The sequence below is a fragment of the Schistocerca gregaria genome, chromosome 1 (assembly GCF_023897955.1).
Source record: "Schistocerca gregaria isolate iqSchGreg1 chromosome 1, iqSchGreg1.2, whole genome shotgun sequence".
NCBI classification, from domain to species: Eukaryota; Metazoa; Arthropoda; class Insecta; order Orthoptera; family Acrididae; genus Schistocerca; species Schistocerca gregaria.
In genome coordinates this window covers 50,869,116-50,880,355 of record NC_064920.1, presented here as the reverse complement: position 1 = coordinate 50,880,355, position 11,240 = coordinate 50,869,116, and the positions used below count along the sequence as shown (strand labels likewise).

At 44.2% G+C, this 11,240-nt stretch overlaps 1 non-coding gene across 1 annotated transcript; it reads left to right on the top strand.

The window, feature by feature from the left end:
- Positions 1–731: 731 nt before the first annotated feature.
- Positions 732–806, top strand: Trnap-cgg (transfer RNA proline (anticodon CGG)). The gene has a single exon. It is a non-coding gene; the product is annotated as a tRNA-Pro (tRNA).
- The last annotated feature ends 10,434 nt before the right edge of the window (positions 807–11,240 follow it).

Sequence of the window (11,240 nt, the reverse complement as noted above, 5' to 3'; positions counted from 1 at the left end):
TATCCGTCTCAAACCTTCCAAACTTTACAGAAGCTCTTCTGCGAAACTTGCAGAACTAGCACTCCTGAAAGAAAGGATATTTCGGAGACATGGCTTAGCCACAGCCTGGGGGATGTTTCCAGAATGAGATTTTCACTCTGCAGCGGAGTGTGCGCTGATATGAAACTTCCTGACAGATTAAAACTGTGTGCCCGACCGAGACTCGAACTCGGAAGTTCTTCCAGCAAGTATCATATCAGCGCACACTCCGCTGCAGAGTGAAAATCTCATTCTGGAAACATCCCCCAGGCTGTGGCTAAGCCATGTCTCCGCAATATCCTTTCTTTCAGGAGTGCTAGTTCTGCAAGTTTCGCAGAAGAGCTTCTGTAAAGTTTGGAAGGTAGGAGACGGATACTGGCAGAAGTAAAGCTGTGAGTACCGGACGTGAGTCGTGCTTCGGTAGCTCAGTTGGTAGAGCACTTGCCCGCGATAGGCAAAGGTCCCGAGTTCGAGTCTCGGTCGGGCACACAGTTTTAATCTGCCAGGAAGTTTCATATCAGCGCACACTCCGCTGCAGAGTGAAAATCTCATTCTGGAAACATCCCCCAGGCTGTGGCTAAGCCATGTCTCCGCAATATCCTTTCTTTCAGGAGTGCTAGTTCTGCAAGTTTCGCAGAAGAGCTTCTGTAAAGTTTGGAAGGTAGGAGACGGATACTGGCAGAAGTAAAGCTGTGAGTACCGGACGTGAGTCGTGCTTCGGTAGCTCAGTTGGTAGAGCACTTGCCCGCGGAAGGCAAAGGTCCCGAGTTCGAGTCTCGGTCGGGCACACAGTTTTAATCTGCAAGGAAGTTTCAACACTCTGATAGTTTACAGATTACAGAATGCCTCCAGATGTGCATCAGAAACTACTACTGGTCTTCCAGTGAACGATCAAAGCGTAGACTGTTTGAGACATTACTCCCATGGAGGAAAAGGCGCATGATGACGGTTGTATTCAATACCGAGGCAATTTCTGTGTTACATCAACACTTTGAAGCTGCACAGATTACAGAATGCCTCCAGATGTAAATCGGGAACTACTACTGGTCTTCCAGTGAACGATCAAAGCGTAGACTGTTTGAGACATTACTCACGTGGAGGAAAGTGGCCATGGTGTCTGTTGTATTCAATCCCGATGCAATTTCTGTGTTTCATCAACACTCTGATAGTCCACACATTACAGAATGCCCCCCAGATGTGCATCGGAAACTACTACTGGTTCTCCAGGAACGATCAAAGCGTAGACTGTTTGAGACATTACTCCCATGGAGGAAAGTGCGAATGGTGACTGTTGTATTCAATCCTGATGCAATTTCTGTGTTTCATCAACTCTCTGATAGTCCACACATTACAGAATGCCCCCAGATGTGCATCGGAAACTACTATTGATCTTGCAGGGAACGATCAAAGTGTAGAGTGTTTGTGACATTACTCACATGGAGGAAAGTGCGCATGGTGACTGTTGTATTTATTCCCGATGCAATTTCTGTGTTTCATCAACACTCTGATTGTCCACACATTACAGAATGCCCACAGATGTGCATCGGAATCTGCTACTGGTCTTCCAGGGAACGATCAAAGCGTAAACTGTTTGAGACATTACTCTCATGGAGAAAAGTGCGCATGGTGACTGTTGTACTCAATCCTGATGCAATTTCTGTGTTTCATCAAAACTCTGATGGTCCACACATTACAGAATGTCCCCAGATGTGCATCGGAAACTACTACTGGTCCTCCAGGGAACGATCAAATCGTAGACTGTTTGTGGCATTACTCCTAATGAGGAAAGTGCGCATGGTGACTGTTGTATTCAATCCCGATGCAATATCTGTGTTTCATCAACACTCTGATAGTCCACACATTACAGAATGCCCACAGATGTGCATCGGAAACTGCTATTGGTCTTCCAGGGAACGATCAAAGCGTAGACAGTTTGAGACATTACTCCCATGTAGGAAAGTGCGTATGGTGACTGTTGTATTCAATACCGATTCAATTTCTGTGTTTGAACAACACAATGATGGTCCACAGATTACAGAATGCCTCCAGATGTGCATCGGAAACTACTACTGGTCTTCCAGGGAACGATCAAAGCGTAGACTGTTTGAGACATTACTCCCATGGAGGAAAGTGCGCATGGTGACTGTTGTATTCAATCCCGATGCAGTATCTGTGTTTCATCAACACTCTGATAGTCCACACATTACATAATGCCCACAGATGTGCATCGGAAACTGCTACTGGTCTTCCAGGGAACGATCAAAGCGTAAACTGTTTCAAACATTACTCCCATGGAGAAAAGTGCGCATGGTGACTGTTGTACTCAATCCTGATGCTATATCTGTGTTTCATCAACACTCTGATAGTCCACACATTACAGAAGGCCCCCAGATGTGCTTCGGAAACTACTACTGGACTTGCAGGGAATGATCAAAGCATAGACTCTTTGAGACATTACTCCCATGGAGGAAAGTGCGCATCGTGACTGTTGTATTCAATCATGATGCAATTTATGTGTTTCAACAACACTCTGATAGTCCACAGATAACAGAATGCCTCCAGATGTGCTTTGGAAACTACTACTGGTCTTCCTGGGAACGATCACAGCATAGACTGTTTGAGACATTACTCCCATTTAGGAACATTGCGCATGGTGACTGTTGTATTCAATCCCGATGCAGTTTCTGTGTTTGAACAACACTCTGATAGTCCACACATTACAGAATGAACCCAGATGTTCATCGGAAACAACTACTGGTCTTCCAGGGAACGATCAAAGCGTAAACTGTTTGAGACACTACTCCCATGGAGGAAAGTGCGCATGGTGACTGTTGTATTTAATCCCGATGCAATTTCTGTGTTTCATCAACACTCTGATAGTCCACACATTACAGAATGCTCCCAGATGTGCATCGGAAACTACTCCTAGTCTTCTAGGGAACGTTCAAAGCGTAGACTGTTTGAGACATTACTCCCATGGAGGAAAGTGCGCATGGTGACTGTTGTATTCAATCCCGATGCAATTTCTGTGTTTCATCAACACTCTGATAGTCCACACATTACAGAATGCCCCCAGATGTGCTTCGGAAACTACTACTGGTCTTTCAGATAAGGATAAAAGCGTAAACTGTTTGAGACATTACTCCGATGGAGGAATGTGCGCATGGTGATTGTTGTATTCAATCCCGATGCAATTTCTGTGTTTCACCAACACTCTGATAGTCCACACATTACAGAATGCCCCCAGATGTGCATCGGAAACTACTACTGGTCTTCCAGAGAACGATGAAAACGTAAACTCTTTGAGACATTACTCCCATGCAGGAAAGTGCGCATGGTGACTGTTGTATTCAATCCTAATGCAATTTCTGTGTTTCATCAACACTCTGATAGTCCACAGATTACAGAATGCCTGCAGATGTGCATCCTAAACTACTACTGGTCTTGCAGGGAACGATCAAATCGTAGACTGTTTGAGACATTACTCCCATGGAAGAAAGTGCGCATGGTGACTGTTATATGCAATCCCGATGCAATTTCTGTGTTTCATCAAAACTCTGATAGGCCACACACTACAGAATGCCCCCAGATGTACATCGGAAACTACTACTGGTCTTCCAGGGAACGATCAAATCGTAAACTGTTTGAGACATTACTCCCATTGAGGGAAGAGCGCATGGTGACTGTTGTATTCAACACCAATGCAATTTCTGCGCTTCATCAACACTCTGATAGTCCACACATTACAGAATGCCCCCAGATGTACATCGGAAACTACTACTGGTCTTCCAGGAAACGATCAAAGCGTAAACTGTTTGAGACATTACTCCCATGGAGGAAAGTGCGCATGGTGACTGTTGTATTCAATCCCGATGCAATTTCTGTGCTTCATCAACTCTCTGATAGTCCACACATTACATAATGCCCCGAGATGTGCATCGGAAACTACTACTGGTCTTCTAGGGAACGATCAAAGCGCAGACTGTTTGAGACATTACTCCGATGGAGGAATGTGCGCATGGTGATTGTTGTATTCAATCCCGATGCAATTTCTGTGTTTCACCAACACTCTGCTAGTCCACACATTACAGAATGCCCCCAGATGTGCATCGGAAACTACTACTGGTCTTCCAGAGAACGATGAAAACGTAAACTCTTTGAGACATTACTCCCATGCAGGAAAGTGCGCATGGTGACTGTTGTATTCAATCCTAATGCAATTTCTGTGTTTCATCAACACTCTGATAGTCCACACATTACAGAATGCCCCCCAGATATGCATCGGAATCTACTATTGGTCTTCCAGGAAACGATCAAACCGTAGACTGTTTGAGACATTACTCCCTTGGAGGAGAGAGCGCATGGTGACTGTCTAATTCAATACCAATGCAATTTCTGTGTTTGAACAACACTCTGATAGTTTACAGATTACAGAATGCCTCCAGATGTGCATCAGAAACAACTACTGGTCTTGCAGGGAACGATCAAAGCGTAGACTGTTTGAGACACTACTCCCATGGAGGAAAGTGTGCATGGTGACTGTTGTATTCAATCCCGATGCAATTTCTGTGTTTCATCAACACTCTGATAGTCCACAGATTACAGAATGTCCCCAGATGTGCATCGGGAACTACTACTGGTCATCCAGCGAACGATCAAAGCGTAGACTGTTTGAGACATTACTCCCATGGAGAAAAGTGCGCATGGTGACTGTTGTACTCAATCCTGATGCAATTTCTGTGTTTCATCAACACTCTGATGGTCCACACATTACAGAATGTCCCCAGATGTGCATCGGAAACTACTACTGGTCCTCCAGGGAACGATCAAATCGTAGACTGTTTGTGGCATTACTCCTAATGAGGAAAGTGCGCATGGTGACTGTTGTATTCAATCCCGATGCAATATCTGTGTTTCATCAACACTCTGATAGTCCACACATTACAGAATGCCCACAGATGTGCATCGGAAACTGCTATTGGTCTTCCAGGGAACGATCAAAGCGTAGACAGTTTGAGACATTACTCCCATGTAGGAAAGTGCGTATGGTGACTGTTGTATTCAATCCCGATTCAATTTCTGTGTTTGAACAACACAATGATAGTCCACAGATTACAGAATGCCTCCAGATGTGCATCGGAAACTACTACTGGTCTTCCAGGGAACGATCAAAGCGTAGACTGTTTGAGACATTACTCCCATGGAGGAAAGTGCGCATGGTGACTGTTGTATTAAATCCCGATGCAGTATCTGTGTTTCATCAACACTCTGATAGTCCACACATTACATAATGCCCACAGATGTGCATCGGAAACTGCTACTGGTCTTCCAGGGAACGATCAAAGCGTAAACTGTTTCAAACATTACTCCCATGGAGAAAAGTGCGCATGGTGACTGTTGTACTCAATCCTGATGCAATATCTGTGTTTCATCAACACTCTGATAGTCCACACATTACAGAAGGCCCCCAGATGTGCTTCGGAAACTACTACTGGACTTGCAGGGAATGATCAAAGCATAGACTCTTTGAGACATTACTCCCATGGAGGAAAGTGCGTATCGTGACTGTTGTATTCAATCGCGATGCAATTTATGTGTTTCAACAACACTCTGATAGTCCACAGATTACAGAATGTCACCAGATGTGCATCAGAAACTACTACTGGTCTTCCAGGGAACAATCAAAGCGCAAACTGTTTGAGACATTACTCTCATGGAGGAAAGTGTGCATGGTGACTGTTGTATTAAATCCCGATGCAATTTCAGTGTTTCATCAACACTGTGATATTCCACACATTACAGAATGCCCATAGATGTGCATCGGAAACTACTATTGGTCTTCCAGGGAACGATCAAAGCGTAAACTGTTTGAGACATTACTCCCATGGAGGAAAGTGCGCATTGTGACTGTTGTATTCAATCCCGATGCAATTTCTTTGTTTCATCAACACTCTGATAGTCCACACACTACAGAAGGCCTCCAGATGTGCATCGGAAACTACTACTGGTCTTCCAGTGAACGATCAAAGCGTAGACTGTTTGAGACATTACTCCCATGGAGGAAAGTGCGCATGGTGACTGTTGTATTCAATCGCGATGCAATTTATGGGTGTCAACAACACTCTGATAGTCCACAGATTACAGAATGTCACCAGATGTGCATCGGAAACTACTACTGGTCTTCCAGGGAACGATCAAAGCGTAGACTGTTTGAGACATTACTCCCGTGGGGGAAAATTGCCAATGGTGACTGTTGTATACAATCCCGATGCAATTTCTGTGTTTCAACAACACACTGGTAGTCCGCAGATTACAGAATGCCTCCAGATAGGCATCGGAAACTACTACTGGTCTTCCAGGGAACGATCAAAGCATAGACTGTTTGAGACTTTATTCCCATGGCGGAAAGTGCGCATATTGATTATTGTATTCAATCCCGATGAAATTTCTGTGTTTCATCAACACTCTGATAGTCCGCACATTACAGAATGACACGATATGTGCATCGGAAACTACTACTGGTCTTCCAGGGAACGATCAAAGCGTAGACTGTTTGAGACATTACTCCCATGGAAGAAAGTGCGCATGGTGACTGTTGTAATCAATCACGATGCAATTTCGGTGTTTCATCAACACTCTGATAGTCCACACATTACAGAATGCCTACAGATGTGCATCGGAAAATACTACTGGTCTTCCATTGAACGATCAAAGCGTAAACTGTTTGAGACATTACTCCCATGGAGGAAAGTGCGCATTGTGACTGTTGTATTCAATCCCGATGCAATTTCTTTGTTTCATCAACACTCTGATAGTCCACACATTACAGAATGCCCCCAGATGTGCATCGGAAACTACTACTGGTCTTCGAGGTAACGATCAAAACGTAAACTGTTTAAGACATTACTCCCATGGAGGAAAGTGCGCATGGTGACTGTAGTATTCAATCCCGATGCAATTTCTGTGTTTCATCAACACACTGATAGTCCACAGATTACAGAATGACACTAGATGTGCATCGGAAACTACTACTGGTCTTCCAGGGAACGATCAAAGCGTGGACTGTTTGAGACATTACTCCCATGGAGGAAAGTGCGCATGGGGACTGTTGTATTTAATCCCGATGCAATTTCAGTGGTTCATCAACACTGTGATATTCCACACATTACAGAATGCCCATAGATGTGCCTCGGAAACTACTATTGGTCTTCCAGGGAACGATCAAGTGCGTAAACTGTTTGAGACATTACTCCCATGGAGGAAAGTGCGCATGGTGACTGTTGTATACAACCCGATGCAATTTCTGTGTTTCATCAACAATCTGATAGTCCACACACTACAGAAGGCCTCCAGATGTTCATCGGAAATTACTAATGGTCTTCCAGGGAACGATCAAAGCGTAGACTGTTTGAGACATAACTCCCATGGAGGAAAGTGCGCATGGTGACTGTTGTATTCAATCCCGATGCAATTTCTGAGTTTCAACAACACTCTGATAGTCCACAGATTACAGAATGCCTCCAGATAGGCATCGGAAACTACTACTGGTCTTCCAGTGAACGATCAAAGCGTAGACTGTTTGAGACATTACTCCCATGGAGGAAATTGCGCATGGTGACTGTTGTATTCAATCGAGATGCAATTTATGTGTTTCAACAACACTCTGATAGTCCACAGATTACAGAATGTCACCAGATGTGCATCGGAAACTACTACTGTGCTTCCAGGGAACGATCAAAGCGTAGACTGTTTGAGACATTACTCCCGTGGGGGAAAATTGCCAATGGTGACTGTTGTATACAATCCCGTTGCAATTTCTTTGTTTCAACAACACACTGGTAGTCCGCAGATTACAGAATGCCTCCAGATAGGCATCAGAAACTACTACTGGTCTTCCAGGGAACGATCAAAGCATAGACTGTTTGAGACTTTATTCCCATGGAGGAAAGTGCGCATGGTGACTATTGTATTCAATCCCGATGAAATTTCTGTGTTTCATCAACACTCTGATAGTCCACAGATTACAGAATGCCTCCAGATAGGCATCGGAAACTACTACTGGTCTTCCAGTGAACGATCAAAGCGTAGACTGTTTGAGACATTACTCCCATGGAGGAAAGTGCGCATGGTGACTGTTGTATACAACCCGATGCAATTTCTGTGTTTTATCAACAATCTGATAGTCCACACACTACAGAAGGCCTCCAGATGTGCATCGGAAATTACTACTGGTCTTCCAGGGAACGATCAAAGCGTAGACTGTTTGAGACATAACGCCCATGGAGGAAAGTGCGCATGGTGAATGTTGTATTCAATCCCGATGCAATTTCTGTGTTTCAACAACACTCTGATAGTCCACAGATTACAGAATGCCTCCAGATAGGCATCGGAAACTACTACTGGTCTTCCAGTGAACGATCAAAGCGTAGACTGTTTGAGACATTACTCCCATGGAGGAAAGTGCGCATGGTGACTGTTGTATTCAATCGCGACGCAATTTATGGGTTTCACAACACTCTGATAGTCCACAGATTACAGAATGTCACCAGATGTGCATCGGAAACTACTACTGGTCTTCCAGGGAACGATCAAAGCGTAGACTGTTTGAGACATTACTCCCGTGGGGGAAAATTGCCAATGGTGACTGTTGTATACAATCCCGATGCAATTTCTGTGTTTCAACAACACACTGGTAGTCCGCAGATTACAGAATGCCTCCAGATAGTCATCGGAAACTACTACTGGTCTTCCAGGGAACGATCAAAGCATAGCCTGTTTGAGACATTACTCCCATGGAGTAAAGTGCGCATGGTGACTGTTGTATACAACCCGATGCAATTTCTGTGTTTCATCAACAATCTGATAGTCCACACACTACTGAAGGCCTCCAGATGTGCATCGGAAATTACTACTGGTCTTCCAGGGAACGATCAAAGCGTAGACTGTTTGAGACATAACTCCCATGGAGGCAAGTGCGCATGGTGAATGTTGTATTCAATCCCGATGCAATATCTGTGTTTCAACAACACTCTGGTAGTCCACAGATTACAGAATGCCTCCAGATAGGCATCGGAAACTACTACTGGTCTTCCAGTGAACGATCAAAGCGTAGACTGTTTGAGACATTACTCCCATGGAGGAAAGTGCGCATGGTGACTGTTGTATTCAATCGCGATGCAATTTATGGGTGTCAACAACACTCTGATAGTCCACAGATTACAGAATGTCACCAGATGTGCATCGGAAACTACTACTGGTCTTCCAGGGAACGATCGAAGCGTAGACTGTTTGAGACATTACTCCCATGGGGGAAAATTGCCAATGGTGACTGTTGTATACAATCCCGATGCAATTTCTGTGTTTCAACAACACACTGGTAGTCCGCAGATTACAGAATGCCTCCAGATAGGCATCGGAAACTACTACTGGTCTTCCAGGGAACGATCAAAGCATAGACTGTTTGAGACTTTATTCCCATGGAGGAAAGTGCGCATATTGATTATTGTATTCAATCCCGATGAAATTTCTGTGTTTCATCAACACTCTGATAGTCCGCACATTACAGAATGACACGATATGTGCATCGGAAACTACTACTGGTCTTCCAGGGAACGATCAAAGCGTAGACTGTTTGAGACATTACTCCCATGGAAGAAAGTGCGCATGGTGACTGTTGTAATCAATCACGATGCAATTTCGGTGTTTCATCAACACTCTGATAGTCCACACATTACAGAATGCCTACAGATGTGCATCGGAAAATACTACTGGTCTTCCATTGAACGATCAAAGCGTAAACTGTTTGAGACATTACTCCGATGGAGGAAAGTGCGCATTGTGACTGTTGTATTCAATCCCGATGCAATTTCTTTGTTTCATCAACACTCTGATAGTCCACACATTACAGAATGCCCCCAGATGTGTATCGGAAACTACTACTGGTCTTCGAGGTAACGATCAAAACGTAAACTGTTTAAGACATTACTCCCATGGAGGAAAGTGCGCATGGTGACTGTTGTATTCAATCCCGATGCAATTTCTGTGTTTCATCAACACACTGATAGTCCACAGATTACAGAATGACACTAGATGTGCATCGGAAACTACTACTGGTCTTCCAGGGAACGATCAAAGCGTGGACTGTTTGAGACATTACTCCCATGGAGGAAAGTGCGCATGGGGACTGTTGTATTTAATCCCGATGCAATGTCTGTGTTTCATCAACACTCTGATAGTCCACACATTACAGAATGCCCCCAGATGTGCATCGGAAACTACTACTGGTCTTCCAGGGAACGATCAAAGCGCAAACTGTTCGAGACATTACTCCCATGGAGGAAAGTGCGCATGGTGACTGTTGTATTAAATCCCGATGCAATTTCAGTGTTTCATCAACACTGTGATATTCCACACATTACAGAATGCCCATAGATGTGCCTCGGAAACTACTATTGGTCTTCCAGGGAACGATCAAGGGCGTAAACTGTTTGAGACATTACTCCCATGGAGGAAAGTGCGCATGGTGACTGTTGTATACAACCCGATGCAATTTCTGTGTTTCATCAACAATCTGATAGTCCACACACTACAGAAGGCCTCCAGATGTTCATCGGAAATTACTACTGGTCTTCCAGGGAACGATCAAAGCGTAGACTGTTTGAGACATAACTCCCATGGAGGAAAGTGCGCATGGTGACTGTTGTATTCAATCCCGATGCAATTTCTGAGTTTCAACAACACTCTGATAGTCCACAGATTACAGAATGCCTCCAGATAGGCATCGGAAACTACTACTGGTCTTCCAGTGAACGATCAAAGCGTAGACTGTTTGAGACATTACTCCCATGGAGGAAATTGCGCATGGTGACTGTTGTATTCAATCGAGATGCAATTTATGTGTTTCAACAACACTCTGATAGTCCACAGATTACAGAATGTCACCAGATGTGCATCGGAAACTACTACTGGTCTTCCAGGGAACGATCAAAGCGTAGACTGTTTGAGACATTACTCCCGTGGGGGAAAATTGCCAATGGTGACTGTTGTATACAATCCAGTTGCAATTTCTTTGTTTCAACAACACACTGGTAGTCCACAGATTACAGAATGCCTTCAGATAGGCATCAGAAACTACTACTGGTCTTCCAGGGAACGATCAAAGCATAGACTGTTTGAGACTTTATTCCCATGGAGGAAAGTGCGCATGGTGACTATTGTATTCA